Source organism: Geotrypetes seraphini, chromosome 6 (assembly GCF_902459505.1).
Source record: "Geotrypetes seraphini chromosome 6, aGeoSer1.1, whole genome shotgun sequence".
NCBI lineage: Eukaryota > Metazoa > Chordata > Amphibia > Gymnophiona > Dermophiidae > Geotrypetes > Geotrypetes seraphini.
In genome coordinates, this window is record NC_047089.1 from 235,525,697 (window position 1) to 235,544,044 (window position 18,348).

An 18,348-nucleotide genomic window follows, 5' to 3' on the forward strand; every position below is an offset into this window, starting at 1 on the left:
GGATTGTAGGAATCCCTTTCTGCATGTATGGAAGAAGTCGCCATGGGATTCCCACAGGGATGAGAGAAGATGCCATGAGGTTCCCGTGGGAGTGTAGTCAAAATCACTGGTGACTCCAGAATGATACTTGGAATGTACTAAGAGAGGCAATTGGAGCACCAGAATGAGGCTTGGAATGTACGGAGAGAGGCAATTGGAGCACCAGAATGAGGTCTGGAATGCCCAGCGAGACAGCTGGAAAACCAGACTGAAGCTTGGAACACTCATTGATTGAATAGTGAATATCATCCCCCAAAACCATTGGAAGCTGTTGGGGTTGTGAGCAAGCAAAAAATAGCGTCAACTCGGTGGGTACAGGTGGAGACGGAGGAGATTAATTGTGGGGATGAAATGAATCTTAATAGGGACGGGTGGGCATGAGTTAGATTAGACTGAGGATGGGTAATTCTGTCCCCGTGCAACTCTATACATAGAGGCCACCGTACGAATGTTAATGACCAACCCCAGTAAATCAGAGTTTTTATTAAGTCCCTTTAACTCTAATTCTAGCAAGCAAGAAGTTTTAGTATAATACTTACTTGGTGCTCAAGTCTGAAAATACCTTTTATGTACTGGTATTTATTTAAAATGTACTTGGGTTAATACACCTCTATAAAATCCTGTCTTTGAATCTCAGGGTGCTAGTTAACCAGCCTCCTTCGCTCTCCTCCCCCCCCCCCCAGTGGATTTTGTACCCTCTCTGGCATCCATAAGTACCATCTCATTCTTCTGAACCCAGCATACTGTGATATAATCCGCTCTAGCCCAGACCAGAAATGCCGCTTAGCTTTCAACTCCCCGTGCTGCCATGGCTCCGGATTTGCCATGCTTGCTTATGCTGGTGTGCATGCCTCGGAAGGCAGCCGACTCCTGGTTTTGTGGTTTTTCCATTTGTGAGGCTTCAGCGCTGGAATGTCTCGCTTGTACCCAGGGCTGAGTGGGGCTATTTGTGATGGAATTTCCTCAGTACCAGGGGGCTCGCCCTGTTACGCTGGCACGGTAAGTGATCCTTCTCAGTTTGGGCTCCTCATCTTTGTAGTCTGCTGTAAATAAACAAAATCATAACACTGGCGTGGATCCAGACACTTTTCTTTGGTCCTTTCAAAGGAAATGTGGGTGTTGGAACAACTTGCAAATTGAAGTTTCCAGTGACTTTTGACTGTAAACTGTGCTTTATAACATATCAGCCTGCTTCCTTAGTGTTAACATTTTTGTAATGGGGTGAGAGCTGGGGGTAGAGGGATAAAGAGAAGATCAGTGCATCGTTTGGAAGCTCAGCCTGCAAAGTCTGCCTGTGAACCTGTGCATGCAAAAGGCCTTCCTTCTGTAAGAAGCCGATTTGCAGGGGCAGTGGTTTTCTTCAAAGATTAACAGCCGCCTTTAAAGAGCTCAGGACATCGGCTTGCTCTGCCAGGCAGGTATTTGCATAGCACGCCACAACTGGGTGTTGATTTGCAAAAAGCACTCTTGCAGTTATAAAGTTTGCTGGGTCGGGTTGATTTCCTTGAGACATCAGTGCTGCTGACATCCCGCCTCTCGGATTCCTTTCCATGGATCTCCTGCCCTCGTCCAGGTAAATCCCAACTCCAGACTTGAGCCAACTTGTTGCTTTGCAGTGGCCGAGCTCTATAGGGTCCAGAAAAAAAAAGGCGAGGACCCTTTAAAACAGGTCCGGCTCATTCCCAAAAGGCTGCTTTTGGGTCCCTTGCCATGCTTTGACGTCTACTTGCGACTGCAACACCCAGGTAAGAGACACAGAGTGTGCCAGAAATCTGGAGTTGCTTAAAGTCATTTCACGTCTCAGCTTTTCAAAGGACAAGTGGGTTGCTGTTGGCTGCCTCTAATTTAGACTGGTTTATTTCGCGTTTGCAGGTTTCAGAGGGAGAACGGAACCCTTGGCAATATCTTAGACATAGTGGAGTGATACAATATTAAAAGAGGTTGCATTTTCTGACAATATCTGAAGGTGCCAAATTTTTCTGACATTTTGTGGTGTTTCCTGTTCTGTTGATGTTTATCCATTTTTATTGCAAATGGTGGAAAGGTGGCTAAATTGAATTTACACTCCTATTACAACTACAATATTATTGATAATAATAAATCTTAGGCTTGCTAACCTGGAGGTTTCTTGTTTGTTTGTTTTTTTCTTACCAAAAACTGTATTTTCCTCATCCAGCTGTTCCTCAAGCAAACCAATTTTGGTCGCTTCTGGAAACGAAAGGCTCCTTTTACAAAGGTGCGTTAGGGCTTCAACGCGCGGAATAGCGCATGCTAAAATTCCACTACCGCCTCCTCTTGAGCAGACGATAGTTTTTGGGTAGCGCGTGTTCTAAAAACGCTAGCGCACCTTTGTTATATGAGCCCTAAGCAACCGATTAATTACCAAATTAACCTGTGAATGATACAATTGCATAAGGAGTATTATAAACGGCATTTTCTCCTTTCATGCTCCAGACACAGTTTTTTGGACATCGGATGCTTATTGAGACCCTTTCAAAAAAACTCTGTGCAATTTTTTTTTTTTTTGGTTAAACTACAAGTTTACAGTTAGAGGTTGAGGAAGGGGGGAGGGGAGGGGGAAGAGATATTTCTGTCTGTGCAGACTTTCCTGTTTAAAAACCTTCTGTTTTTCTTAACTGGGTTAGATCTGTCTGTCGTTTTCTGTAAATCATCCTTATGTGTTTATTCTCTCTGGTTTTATCCTTTTCATCGGCTTCAGTTGTGCTCTTTGATGAAAGAACAGGGGAGCTCCAGCGGCAAGCGAGCAGCCGCAGGGCTGGCCAAACCGCTCGGCAAGACTAGGCCCTCGCCTAGGGGGCGGCAAAGATCAGTTGTGGCCAAAGCCAAACTGTCGGGCCTGATAGCTACGCAAACTCAACGAACCATTGCGATATACGTTAGCCACGCATTTTTAAGAATTTTCCGCGACGATCATAAATCGGTTTAACGATCAGATGTTATGTCTGTGTTTGTCGGAGGAGCGTGCGTGCGTGTGCGCGCAAGGCTGACTACCCTTGCACTGGCTCTGCCTAAAAGTTTGAAAAGAAAACGCAGGAGTTGCTGAGGAGACATATAGGGATACAGTCAGCACACTTTACAACTCAGGAAGTCACTGGAAGAGGGCAAATAACAGGATATTTAAAAATGGAACAATAAATGCAGCATGTGAAATCTTGTATAATATAGCTGTCTGTGTACGATGGATGCTCCTTTTACTAAGATGTGCTAGGGCTTTAACGCGTGGAATAGCGCCTGCTACAATGGCGCACGTAGGGAAGGAAGAAAACGCAGACCTTACAGACCTCGTGAATCTAAAACTGCACGTCCTTAAAAATCTGAGGTCCGTGCATTGACAAGCCCGCCTTTTAGTTCGTTTTACCCTTATTCCACCGCTTTCCCTGCAGCTCAGGCCCCCGACTCTGCCTTCCCTAATAAAATCTGAGGTCCGCGCCACTTTTAGCCTCTGGTTCCGACAGACCTCTATGACATTTTAGTCACTGGCGGATCCTAATGCGTTTCCCTCCCTATGCTGAGACTAAAAGCGGCACCGACCTCAGGGCAAAAGTTTTGCCGCTAGTCTCAGCATAGGGAGGGAAAAGCATTAGGATCCGTCAGAGCTAAAATGTCATAGAGGTCTGTCAGAGCCAGAGACTACAAGTGGTACGGACCTCAGATTTTTAAGGACGTGCGGTTTTAGATCCGTGAGGTCCGTAAGGTCCGCGTTTTATCCCTTCCCCCGCGCGCGCTAGACCTTAACGCCAGCATTGAGCTGGCGTTAGTTCTAGAAGCATAGCTCGCGGTAATTTCCTGCATGCGCTAAAAACGCTAGCACACCTTAGTAAAAGGAGCCCTAAGTGTTTCTCAACTCGGTCCTGGAGTCCCCCCTTGCCAGTCAGGTTTTCAGGATATCCACAATGAGCATGCATAAATTTGATTTGCATACAATGCCTCCATTATATGCAAATTTATTTCATGCATATTTTCATTGTGGATATCCTGTAAACCTGACTGGCAAGGGGGGACTCCAGGACCGAGCTGAGAAACACTGCTCTAGCTCTGCTCTTCTAATGTGCATGATTAAATATGACATTCATTGCTGCAGAGTGAAAATGGAGTACAAAGCCTCAGCTGTGTTCTTTGTAGCTCTAATTTCTTCACTGGATAGTGATTATTGTTTATTTTTTTTAAAAAACAACTTGCTTCTATCACCTCGAGGGAATTATTATTATTGTTGGGCCGGATATTCATCCAGTGTCAGTGAGCGTTTTGCTCACCATCCATAAATTATTCCTTGATATTCAATGCTGGGTCCTGTCGGGTTTTGGCTGTGAATATCCAGTTACTTTTAAAGCCCGCTAATATATGGAGGGGCATTTTCGTCAGTGCGTCTAAGTCCAACTTTGGATGTTTCCTGCTTGATATCCAAAATTCGGGGCAGGGAAACGTCCATTTTCGAAACTGCTTAGTTGTCCAAATTTAATTGTCAAAAATGACCTATTTAATGTCTTGGCCCTTAGGACATTAAACTTTTTGGGGGCCATTTTCAAATACAAAAATCTCCAAGTTCAAAACGTCCAAATCAAGCCCATTTGGACACGGGAGGGACCTGCATCTTTATTTATTTATTTAAAATGTATATACCGCATACAACTATGCGGTTTACATACCACATACATAAAATCTTATTTCCCTCCAATTTCCACATAGAACATAGACATAACTAGACAACATCATTCATATCCCCCCAATATAAAATGTCAATATACCAAATCAAATCAGATTTCAACAATTAAGGAAGCAAAAAGGCATTAGATCAAACGATCCATTCCATGGTAGATGACAAAACCAATCCACATATAGAGGCAAAACAAATCAAATTCCAACAATTCAGGACTAGCCACGCAGACGTCAACAGGGCAGTGGGTACCTTAGAAGGCACTGCTGTGCCCTTCACATAAAGGGTTTTCACCAGAACCCTCTTAGAGTGTATGGTGGGCCCTCCAGATCTTCCCCCAAACTTACTATACCCAACTATCTACCACTCCAATAGCCCTTATGGCTGCAGATGTCACCTATATGGCAGTACAGTAAGTTCTGGGTGGGTTTTGGTGGGCTCACACTTTCCACCATAAATGTAGTGGGTACCGTGGAATATGGGCCTGGATCCCTCTCTCTATGGTCCACTACACCACCCTCCAGGCTACTCCAGATACCTGCTTGCTGCTGTACTAGGACGTCCCATAATATCTGCAGCTGTCATAGAGGCTGGTATGTACTGCTTCATTCAAATCTTTGGGGGGTGGGAGGGGGGGGTCAGTGTCCACTGGGAGAGTGTGGGGGACCTGCTTCCATCCCTCCAGTGGTCATCTGGTAAATTTGAGTACCTTTTTGGCAAATTTCAACATCCGAATGATGCCTTGAAAAAAGGTTCGATTATCACTGCTAGATGTACCTGTCCGAAACCCACCCAAAACACGCCTCTTGTAAACCCCCTTAACATGGAGATGTCCTGGGGGGTGAATGCCCTGCAAGACATCTAAAATTTTAGTTTTGAAAATCAGCACTTGGACGTTTTGGTAGCTCACCGGATAACATATAAATTAAGTTTGCAGTACATTCAAATCTTTACTTTATAAAACGCCTGCTTTTATTTTGAAATTATTGATTCCAAACACTTCAAATGGAACATTGAGATCGAATGAACAACACTTACTGACAATCCCTTCACTCAAAATTATTAATACAAGACGGCAATTTATTTTTTCTATCACAGCCCCTCAAACATGGAACTCGCTCCCTATTTATTTAAGAGAAGAACGCAACTTGGATAAATTTAAGAGCAAATTAAAAAGCTTTCTTTTTAAGGATGCATTTGATAATTAGTAAGCCTGATTTTAACTTTACTGCATAGCTTCTTTAAAGTGTGCTGCTTTTTCATTGATTTTTTCTTTCCATTCGTTTTTTCCTTGAATGTCTTACCTTCTATGAAATATTTTTTTATTCCCCTCCCTATTTTTCCTTGTGTTGAATGGGTTTGTCATGTTAATCCTTAGTCTTGCAAGACTTAGTTTTTGTCATTTGCTGTACTGTTCCCTAAATTTTGTAATTTTAGTGATATATACATCGCTTAGAATTCTGATGAAGCGGATTAATCAAATTTTTATTAAACTTGAAACTTGATTAAAATGTCTAAGAGCCGGTTTATGCTGTTTTTTGGATGTCTGCATTTTTTTTTTGAAAATGAGCCCCATTGTCGCTTAAGTTAATATTCAGCACTTAAGTAGCCGTGGGTGAGCACATAAAGATAGTGCAGGCTTTTACGCGGTCCCTTTTATGCACTAAACCTAGCTGTGAGGGCTCAGTATCAGCATTTAAGCAGCCAAGAGCGTCTCTGCATCCTGAACACTCACTATGAGTGAGAAGCTAACCATGAATTACATTGACACTTAACTCCCTCTTTTACGAACGTTAGGGCTTTAACACGTGGAATAGCGATCGCTACATTGCCCCGCGCGCTAGACCTTAACGCCAGCACTGAGCTGGCGTTAGTTCTAGAAGCATGGTGCGCGGTAATTTCCTGCGTGCGCTAAAAACGCTAGCGCACCTTAGTAAAAGGAGCCCATAGCGCAGGTTTTAGCGCTGGTAATTACTCCAGTGCTCATAGGAATTCTATGAGCGTCGGAGCAGTTACCGCCGCTGCCGGCGCTAAAACCCGCACTAGGCGTTCGTAAAAGTGGGGGTTAGCCAGTTACGCGTCACTTGAAAATTAGCAGCAAGCCCCATCCTAGAAATTTTTTCTGGTCAGCAGCTGGCTGAATTGCATCGAATAACGACCAGGTCATTATTATTTACGATCCTCAATCTACCACAAGAGGGCCAGCGGGCAGCTTACGGTTTACAAGATAGTATTATAAAAGGGCGAAGGGAAGGAAGAAGGCAGGGGGAGTTTGGTTCTAATGAAGGAAAGAGTTAAGAGGGTTGGCAGGAGCCAAAGGTCGAAGAGAAAAGGTGAGTCTTGAGCAATTGTTTCCTGAGGAGAGAAGGGAGAGAATTCCATAGCTTGGGACCTAGGTGACAGAAAGTTGTTTCATGGAAGATGTTAAGGCAAAGGGTCGAAGGAGATGGGAGTGTGAGCCGGTTTGTTGTTGGAGGAGCGGAGAGCATGCGAGGACGTATATGGAATGTGTAAGTTATTAATGGAGGCTGGGGGAGTCGGTAGAAGGCCCCTGAGTACAAGCAGGAGAATTTTGGATTTGACACGAGATGAAATTGGTGGTCAGTGTTCAGAGCGCAGCAATGGTGTCAGGTGGTCGAAGCGGTGAGCGCAATGGAATAGTTTAACGGCAGTGGATTGCGGGAGTCGAAGATGTTTTCTGGAGTGGGCCTGCCTAGAAGAGTTGCAGTAATCCAGACGGGAAATAACTAAGGCAAGAAAGAGAGAATGAATCAGTGGTGGAGAAGAGTGGGCAGCAAAAGAAAAAAGAAAAGCAAACAGAACCGAATTGCTTTAAATGTGAGTTTGGTAATGGCACCCAGAATTTTGACCGTCTTTAAAAGTGAAGTGAGTGACCATCCACAGAGGGACGAGTGACAAAAAAGTTGTAGGGATTAGAGAAGAGTATGGACTTGCATTTTAGAAGAATTCAGAAAAAGAAGATTTGGTTTTTAAACCACCTGGAGATAAGATTGAGGCAGTTGCTTAAGGAGATGGCTAAGGAAGATCAGAGACAGGGCAGAGAATTGGGGGGGGGGGGGGTGCAGTGGTCAGAGCTACAGCCACAGTGTTGCTCTGAGTTAGCAAGTGAAGCAGGTCCTGTCTCAATCACTGGTCAAACCCCCATGTGATACTTAATGTGCAAAGTGCAATCTATCAAATGTACCTAGGGCAGGGCTGTCAAAGGCCCTCCCTGAGGGCCGCAATCCAGTCGGGTTTTCAGGATTTCCCCAATGAATATGCATGAGATCTATTAGCATACAATGAAAGAAGTGCATACGACTAGATCTCATGCATATTCATTGGGGAAATCCTGAAAACCCGACAAGGAGGGACTTTGACACCCGTGACCTAGGGCAGGGGTGGGCAATTCCGGTCCTCGAGAGCCGGAGCCAGGTCAGGTTTTCAGGATAGCCGCAATAGATATGCATGAGATAGATTTGCATCTCAAGGAGGCAGTGCATGCAAATCCATCTCATATATATTCATTGTGGATATCCTGAAAACCTGACCTGGCTCCGGCTCTCGAGGACCGGAATTGCCTACCCCTGACCTAGAGCAATGGGGGGATTGGATGACTTGCCCAGGGTTACAGGGAGCATTGTGGTCAGGGTGCTGAGGCTGTAGCTTTAACCACTGCACAAACACTCTCCCCTGGATGAAGCTATTGACCATGTTGGAGCTTATGTGAAAACAGCTTGTCACATTATAAAATTTTGTAGGGAATTTAAAATCAAAATAATACAAAAAATTAAAAAAAACTTTATAAATTCATATTATTTTTTGGTCTAAAGAGATTGTTAAGATTTCCTATAAAATATATTATTATCCACAGAGTAATTATGGAAGTTAGCAAGTGAAACATTGGTCAAAACCCCATATGATACTTACGGCACCTTTTACTATTACATATTACGAAAAATTGGAAAAACTGGGATCATCTAAATCAGTGGTTCCCAACCCTCTCCTGGAGGACCGCCAGGCCAATCGGGTTTTCAGGTTAGCCCTAATGAATATGCATGGAGCACATTTGCATGCCTGTCACTTCCATTATATGCAAATCTCTCTCATGCATATTCATTAGGGCTAGCCTGAAAACCCGATTGGCCTGGTGGTCCCCCAGGACAGATTTGGGAACCACTGGATAATATCTTTTCTTTTCCTTTGTTGATTGTACACATCCAGGGAGGGGGGAGGGGGAGGACGGGATACTTAAGGTCTATTGAGTGGGAAACTGATGGGAGGGGAGAGGGGTATTTGTTATGAAGGAGTATTGGAAGAGCTTTAAGTGATGTTAAACGTAAGTTGATTGTATACTGTATCACACTTATTGAAAGTTTTAAAATGAATAAAGATAAATATATATAAACTAAGGTGCGCTAGTGTTTTTAGCGCAAGCAAACCCTGCGCTAAACGAAAAATACTAACGCAATGCCTCGTTAGCATTTAGCGCGCGTGCTAAAACCTTAGTAAAAGGAGCCCTTAATGTGAAAAGTGCGAAATAAGTTTTCAATTATAAATAGCGCAAAACTTTGAGCACGGCTCTTATCTGATGTAGTAAACACCACAATGAAACCCCGGCACTGCTCTTCAAGCAGTGCAAAGCGCAACAGCACTTTCCCTGAAGAAGCCTGGGTTATCCTGGTGACACGGAGGCCACGCAGGGCTTGAAGAGCAGTGCTGGAGTTTCACCGTGGCGTTTACTGCGCAAGATAAGTGCTGTTCTTAAAGTTTTGCGCTATCTTTATGCATTCAGACTAATTTATTATTGAAAATTTATTCTGCATATTGCACATTAAGTATCACATGGGGTTGTGACCAGCGATTGAGACGTGACCTGCTTCGTTTGCTAACTTAAAGCAGCATTGGAAAGTTGGTCCTCAACCTGGCAGCTAGGCTTCAATGCTAAGAAATGTAAGGTCATGCACCTCGGAAGCGGAAATCCATGCAGGACGTACTTCTTGAACGGAGAAACTTTAACTAGGACTTCAGCAGAACGAGATTTAGGAGTAATCATCAGTGCAGACATGAAAACTGCCTATCAAGTGGAGAAGGCTTCATCTAAGGCAAGGCAGATATTGGGTTGTATCAATAGAAGTTTCGTCAGCCGAAAGCCTGAAGTCATAATGCCGTTGTACAGGGCCATGGTGAGACCTCATCTGGAGTACTGTGTGCAATTCTGGAGGCCACATTACAGTACAGATGTGCGCAGAATTGAATCGGTTCAGCGGACGGCCACCAGGATGATCTCGGGGCTCAAGGGTCTCTCGTACGAAGAGAGACTGAACAAATTGCAACTCTACATTCTCGAGGAACGTAGGGAGAGGGGAGACATGATCGAAACATTTAAGTACCTCACGAGACGTGTCGAAGTGGAAGATGATATTTTCTTTCTCAAGAGACCCTCGGCCACAAGAGGGCACCCGCTCAAACTCAGGGGCGGAAAATTTCATGGTGACTCCAGAAAGTATTTCTTCACAGAGAGAGTGGTTGATCATTGGAACAAGCTTCCAGTGCAGGTGATCGAGGCAGACAGCGTGCCAGACTTTAAAAATAAATGGGATACCCATGTGGGATCCCTATGAGGGTCAAGATAAGGAAATTGGGTCATTAGGGCATAGACAGGGGGTGGGTAAGCAGAGTGGGCAGACTTGATGGGCTGTAGCCCTTTTCTGCCGTCATCTTCTATGTTTCTATGTTTCATTGTGGCTTTTTGAAGGTCTCTGAGGTCTTTTTATCCCCCGATATATTGAAGTGGTTCGAATCATCTTATCGGTGTGTTTATACGTTGCACATTTTGTGAATATACGCCTTGAAGTTGCATTTTCTTGATTTGTTAGCGATACAGCCTCCGCACCCTGAGGTTGTGGGTTCAAATCCCGCACTGCTCCTTGTGACCCTGGGCAAGTCACTTAATCCCCATTACCCCAGGTACATTAGATAGAGTGGGAGCCCACTGGGACAGATAGGGAAAAGTGCTTGAGTACCTGAATAATTTGTATTCCACATGGAATTGTGGAATTGCGGAATATAAATTATTATTAAAACAAAACAATTTGAAAATCCTTAGCATAGCAGTAGAGAGATACATCCCAGAAACCGCTATCTTTTTGCACACCCAAGCATTACCAATTGTAAATACAAAACCTTTCTGGATAGAACTTTCGCATACCAAGCAAACAGACAACTACACTGGCTAGACAACTACATTAATAAAGCTAGACTGACCTACAACGCTTTTAGAAAACTCATAAGGATCAGAGCTCCTTCATGGGAGCAGGGCCGCTTGGCGGTTCGCCAAGTGTGTCTTTGCTGGAACATCTCAAATGGGTGATCAATGTGAAGAAGAGTCACCTTGAATCGACCCAGGATATGGCGTATCTGGGAATCCAGTTCCACACAGGTCGGAACCTGATATTTCTTCCAGAATCCAGCAAACTCAAACTCCGGAGTGCGATTCGGGACATGTTAGCAATCTCGGCCCCAACAGCCTGGTAGCACCTACAGATGTTGGGTCTCATGGTGGCAACCATAGATGTGATTTTGTGGGTGAGAGCTTGTCTGCGTCCTCTTCAGTTTTCACTTCAGACGTGGTGGAATCCCAAGAGATGCGCTGGGGGTGAGGCTGCCTTGGTTGACACTGGCGCACAGCAGTGTGTTGTGGTGGTTGAACAAAGGGCTCCCTCTGCCTTATTCGACAGATATATCACCTAAACAGAATCTTCACCGAACACTTTTTTCTTGTCTCGTTCCCAATATGCCCCCTCTGAAATCCTAATCAAACCGTATTTTGTAATTCGGGACATTTCTTCTAATATGTCCCCCCTGAAAATTCTTAAACTGTATATTGTAATTTTCGCTGTATTTTTTGGAATTCGCGACCTTTTCCTAACAGGTCCTCTCGGAAATTTCATAGCAAACTGTACATTTTATATTTTCGCTTTCTTAAAGTTGCTGTACTCTGTATTTCCTCTAAATATCGGCATATTGTAACTCGCTGAATGTCCAGCTCTCTTGAATGTAAACTGCCTAGAAGTCTCAAGATTGTGGCGGTATAGAAGAATAAAGTTATTATTATTATACTTGGAATGTCACTCTCTTGCAATTGACCCATATATTTAACATCCATGCGCAGAACAGGCCATGAGAACTCAGCATGTGTTTAATCCCCAAAATTAAAACTACAAAGGGCAGCTGCAAAATGGTAGAACTACGAGCGGCCGCTGAAAAGTTCTCAGTCCAGCCAAGAAGAGAATGAGGTGGAGCCATGAACCTTACAAGTTGTTCCACACTCTCTTGACACTTTTTTATTTCAGTGAGGCAAATGCATCTAGTAAACGGGCACAAGGGTAGGGAAATCAAGCCATTGTCACATCACCAATGAGGTTGGCTCTTAGGCATTGGTGGAATGAGGTATTATGACATCACAACAGGAGGGGCTGCTGAAAAGTTCTCAGCCCAGCCAAGAAGAGAATGATGTGGAGCCATGAAACTTACAAGTTATGCCACACTTTTCTTGACACTTTTTGTTTCAATGAGGCAAATGCACCTAGTAAATGAGCACCAGTATAGTGAAACCAAACCATTGTGACATCACTGATGAGGTTGGGTCTTAGGCACTGGTGGAAAGAGGCATTATGACATCACAATACTTGGGGCCACTGAAAGGTTCTCAGCCCAACCAAGAAGAGATGTGATGTGGAGCCATGAAACTTACAAGTTATTCCACACTTTTCTTGATACTTTTCATTTTAATGAGGCAAATGCTTCTAGTAAAAGGGCACAAGTATAGGGAAACCAAGCCATTGTGACATCACCAATGAGGTTGGCTCTTAGGCATTGGTTGAATGAGGCATTATGACATCACAATAGGAGGGGCTGCTGGAAGGTTCTCAACCCAGCCAAGAAGAGAATGATGTGGAGCCATGAAACTTACAAGTTATTCCACACTTTTCTTGACACTTTTCATTTCAATGATAGGAAAGGAAATGAAAAGTGTGGCATAACTTGTAAGTTTCATGGCTCCACCTCATTCTCTTCTTGGTTGGGTTGAGAACCTTCCAGCAGCCCCTCCTATTGTGATGTCATAATGCCAGGAAATTGTCCAAACTTTTCTTAAAACCAACTACGCTATCCCTCTTACCACCAAAATATGCTATTCAGTATACAGTCATTTGAAAAAAAATTAGGACACCCCATGAAATATTCAGTTCTTTCTTAAGAAATGTTCACATATCAATGTCAATCTTTTTCTTATTTATCTCTGGAAATGAAAGTGATGTAATTGCAGATAAACAACAAAAATGTGCCTTGATTTACTCATGAAACAAAAGAGGAAATCTGGCAACCCTAGGTTTGCACATCCACCAAAAATTGCAACCAGCAGGATCAATGGAAATCCATTTGGCTATCTGTGTGTGTGAACAACTCCTGTTGAATGTAATTTTTAATGACTAAAAGGTGAATTTTCAGGTTGATTGTTTCCTATCCACTTGCTTTCACAAAGCATTAGATCGGTGGTTCCCAACCCTGTCCCGGAGGACCACCAGGCCAATCGGGTTTTCAGGCTAGCCCTAATGAATACGCATGAGAGAGATTTGCATATAATGGAAGTGCTAGGCATGCAAATCTGCTCCATGCATATTCATTAGGGCTAGCCTGAAAACCCAATTGGCCTGGTGGTCCTTCCGGACAGGGTTGGGAACCACTGCATTAGATGACATTGACATTTTAGGAATCTGGACGCTTCCTGATTGTGTGACCTTCTATTGACCCCTGACGTGTTGGGCCCGTCAATAAACTATGCTTTCTTATCCACTTCTTGTGGCTGGCTACATTTTGGGGAAAATTCTATAAAAGGCACCTAAATAAATAGAAACCTAAAGCTAGGTACCTAACTTACCCCCCCCCCTTCCTTTCACAGAGCCATGCGGCAAAACCCCAAAGCCCTTTATATATCTAACAGCACCTAACTCCAAAGTAGGCGTGTTTAGGGACTTAGGCCCTCTTTTACTAAGGTGTGCTAATCGATTAGTATGCTCTAATTGATTTAGCGCACGCTAAACGCTAACGCTTGCATGGACGCATCAGCGTTTAGAGCGCGCTAATCGGTTAGCGCACCTTAGTAAAAGAGGAGGTTAGGCACCTAATATATACCATATATACTCAAATATAAACTGAGATTTTGGGGTCACAAAAACGGCCCAAAAATGGGAGGGGGCTTGGTTTATATTTGAGTCAGCGCATACCTTCCCCCTCCCGGACGTGTTGCAGGCCTCCCCTGAGCCTGCCATAAGTCCTGGTGGTCCAGCGGTGAGCCTGTACATGCGGGATCCCACCCATCTCCGGTCCTGGCTGATTCTGAAACATCCCACCTCCCTCCCCTCCCCCAGCCTTCTAGAAAACCTACCTTGAAAACCCTGGTGGTCCAGTGGTGAACCGAGGCAGTAGAGATCTTCCTACGCTCCTGCCCCGTGCAGAGTGGTTATCCAAAATGGCTGCCTTGAGTTCCCATGGCAACGTTGTGAGTTCCCCTGGTTTTGCTAGGTTGCTGTGAGAACTCGCTGCAGCCATTGTAGATAACGACTCTGCACGGGGCAGCAGCGTAGGAAGATCGCTCCTGCCCTGGTTCACCGCTGGACCACTAGGACTTTCAAGGTAGGTTTTCTAGAAGTTTGCGAGGCAGGAGGGAGGTGTGATGTTTCTGAATCGACCGGGATGGGAGGCGGAAGGGATCCCTCCTGTCCTGGCTCACTGCTGCACCACAGGGCCTACGGCAGGCATGCAAGGGGACAGGGTGCAGAACTGGCAGGGCAGATAGGTGGGGGGGAGCTGGGTGCAGAGCCTGTCAGGCAGCGCATGGAGAGAGGGAGGCTGAGTGCAGAGCCCGGCACGACAGAACACTTGAATATAAATCCTCCATTTATATTCCAGTTAACCTTTTTTCTCCTTTTTAGAAGAAAAAAAAAAGTTACTTCGGTTTATATTTGGATCAGTTTAAAGCCTGGCCTAGATTACAGGCACCTACGTTTTAAGTTAGGTGCGACTCTGTAATAGGCTCCTAAGCATGACAGACAAGGGCTAGGTGCCTATCTTTGTAGACGTCTTTTAAAGAATTTCCCCCTTCTTGTTTAAGTAGGAAGGACCACAAGATCATTAAGGACTTTTTTGGCTGAGCATAGGAGTTGTCTCAAGAATACACACTTAGATGGTCTTTCTCACGGCTCGCTGCCCTCAAAACAGCCGTGTCTCTGAGGAGTTGCTCAACCTGTGATAGAAAAGGAGGTAATAACTCCGTGTGAGGGAGGAGAAATGATGTTTTCCTTCTAGAGTCAGCTACACCCCTTAGGACTCTATTAGTCCATTCATATGCGTCTTTCATCTAGCAATTATGGACTTCTACACAGGTGACTCATATAAAGAGAGGAAAAACAATAAAGACCCAAAAGAATATGAGGTGACAACTTTTCAACATTTCTATAGTGCTGAAAGGCGTACGCAGCACTATACGTATAACTTTCAATAGACAGTCCCTGCTCAGAAGAGCTTACAATCTAATTTGGACAAACAGACAGGATATCCCAGGGTAGATGAGTTTCTGGCTGCATGACTCATATTCTGTTAGAGCCGCTATACTTACGTGGGCAGACTGGGCAGACTGGGTGGGCAGACTGGATGGGCCGTGGCCCTTATCTGCCGTCAATTTCTATGTTTCTACCCCTCTCCCAAAGTCACTTCATTGGCTTCCCATCCGTTTCTGAATACAATTCATATTCCTCTTACTGATCTACAAGTGCACTCACTCGGCTGCCCCTCATTATCTCTCTTCACTTCTCTCCCCCTATGATCCCCCCTCCTCCCACCCTTGAGCTCCACTCAGCTGCTAAGTCCCTCCTATCTGTGCCCTTCTCTTCAGCTGCCAACTCCGGACTCCGTCCCTTAAGCCTTGCTGCGCCGTAGGCCCACCTTTTCGAGACTGTTCACAACTCCCAACTCCTCTCACCTTGGGTTCTGCATCCTCAATCCTAGATGTCATGCCTGTCTGTCCAAGTTAGATTGTAAACTCTTCTGACCAGGGACTGTCTATTATATGTCAAAATGCACAGCCCTGCAAATGCCTTTCAATGCTATATAAGTGATAAGTAGCAGTAGTAGCAGTGGCATAGTATTCACCATGTATTCAGTTACGTGAGCATTTTCCCTGTCTGTCCCCGCGGGCTCACAATCTATCTAATGTACCTGGGGCAATGGGGGGATTAAGTGACTTGCCCAGGGTCACAAGGAGCAGCATGGGTTTTGAACCCACAACCTCAGGGTGCTGAGGCTGTAGCTTTAACCACTACGCCACTCTAGAAATCAAAATGTAGTACAAGTGAGCTAAGTATTGGACAATCCAGCCATTGTGACATCACTGATGAGGTTGGCTCTTAGGCATTGGAGGAATGAGGCATTATGATGTCACAATACCAGCTCTGGCTATCAGAGGCTGAAACTTTTCATATGATGTATTTATTCAATTTCCTATACTGTTCTCCCAGGGGAGCTCAGAATGGTTTACATGGATTTATTCAGGTATTCAAGCATTTTTCCCTGTCTGTCCTGGTGGGCTCACAATCTATCTAATGTACCTGGGGCAATGGGGGGATTAAGTGACTTGCCCAGGGTCACAAGGAGCAGCGTGGGTTTGAACCCACAACCTCGGGGAATTTGTAGGTGAATGATAAAAGCATCCCAATTCTAGAATGCCCACCATTAAACTAGGCATCATTGTATTTAGGTGCCATTTCATAGAATCACATGAAATGCCTAGGCATGCCTATGGATGCCTAAGACTGGCGTAGGCGTGGTTTATGCTGGAAATGGCCTTAGGCATCCGTAGGCATGTCCGTGTGCTTCTCGTAGGTGCGAATCAGGCGCCTTAAATGAAAGCCTATAAAATGCTCGCTTTTATTTAAGGCTTTCACGAATGATAAGGGAACATTATATCACTAAATCCCAGGTTTCCTGTTCAATATACGGTAGTTTTAAAAACTCTAGAATAATTCTCACTTCCAATTATACCAATTCCACTCACACAAACTCACGGTTCATAGACAACAATGCGGAAGACAAAGGCGCGCGCCGACAACTGAGCGCAAGACGGAGGCGCGCGCTGAAGAAAATTACTGTTTTTAGGGGCTCCGACGGGGGGTTTTGTTGGGGAGCACCCCCAGTTTACTTAATACAAATCGCGCCGGCGTTGTGGGGGGCTTGGGGGGTTGTAACCCCCCACATTTTACTGTAAACTTAACTTTTTCCCTAAAAACAGGGAAAAAGTGAAGTTTTCAGTAAAATGTGGGGGGTTACAACCCCCCAAACCCCCCACAACACCCCCAGAACGCAGCGCGATCTGTATTAAGTAAAGTGGGGTGTTCCCCCCCACGCCCCCCGTCGGAGCCCTAAAAACAGTAATTTTCTTCAGCGCTCGCCTCCGCGCTGCGCTCAATTGTCTGCTCGCGCCTTTGTCCCGGCGCTCTTTTGACCTGACACCCAAACTCACATTCTCTCATGCATATGAGCACAATAAGTGGTGCAAAGTGCTCGGAAAATGGCTACAACGTAGCTATTTGTGCAATTTCTTATTTAAAAAAAAAAAAAAAAAGACAGCGCCATTCTCTATCATCTCACTTATTATACATAGGGATCCTTTTATCAAGGCGCGCTACGGGGGTTAGCGCATTGGACATTTCAACATGCGCTAACCTCCGCAGTAAGCCTAAAAACTAACGCCTCGTCAATGGAGGCATTAGCGACTAGCGCGGCAGGAAGTTGAACGCGCGGTATTCCGCGCGTTAACCACCTACCGCACCTTGATAAAAGGAGCCCATAATGTTATAAGCGAAGGGACCAAAGTGCACGTATCTTCTCAAACAATGGCTCATAAGAACATAAGCATTGCCTCTGCCGGGTCAGACCAGGGGTCCATCGTGCCCGGCAGTCCGCTCCCGCGGTGGCCCTCCAGGTCCATGACCTGAAAGTGTTCCCTACCTAACCTAAAATGTCCATACCCTATTTGCTCAGTGTCCTGTGAGGTAAACCTCTATCTGTACCCTCTATCTGTTATTCCCTTCGCTTCCAGGAAGTCATCCAGTCCCTTTTTGAACCCCAGAATTGTACTCTGGCTTATCACCTCTCCGGGAAGCGCGTTCCAGGTGTCTACCACCCGCTGAGTGAAGAACTTCCTTGCATTCGTTATGAATCTGTCTCCTCTCAGTTTTTCTGAATGACCTCTTGTTTTAGTTGCCCCTGCTAGTCTAAAGAATCTGCCCCTCTCCACCTTCTCTATGCCTTTCATGATTTTATACGTCTGTATCATGTCCCCTCTCAGTCTCCGCTTTTCCAGGGTAAAGAGCCCCAGCCTGTTTAACCGTTCGGCATATGAGAGGTTCTCCATACCCTTTATCATCCTCGTTGCTTTCCTCTGGACCCCCTCTGGCTCCTTCTCTAAATAAATGTGATGCGATATTCGGTGCTGTCAAAAATTTTCCGTATCGTCCATTAACTTCACTTAAGGCGTCTGTGGCAGAAAATGGGCACAATTCTGGAAACGGTGACCC

The 18,348-nt window shown here is 44.9% G+C and overlaps 1 protein-coding gene across 9 annotated transcripts in view; it reads left to right on the forward strand.

Annotated features, from left to right (window-relative positions):
• The first annotated feature begins 210 nt into the window (after positions 1-210).
• KCNJ15 (potassium inwardly rectifying channel subfamily J member 15) overlaps positions 211-18,348 on the forward strand; it is a 74,834-nt gene continuing 56,696 nt past the window's right edge. For 3 of the 9 annotated variants that reach the window (XM_033947402.1, XM_033947400.1, XM_033947405.1), the window contains exon 1: positions 1,453-1,612. The gene's annotated coding sequence lies outside the window, so the exon portion shown is untranslated. Of the gene's footprint in view, positions 348-399; positions 1,039-1,452; positions 1,613-1,632; positions 1,785-7,133; positions 7,225-18,348 lie in introns of those variants that run through there. The other 6 variants (XM_033947407.1, XM_033947403.1, XM_033947408.1 and 3 more) reach the window with 6 other exon arrangements.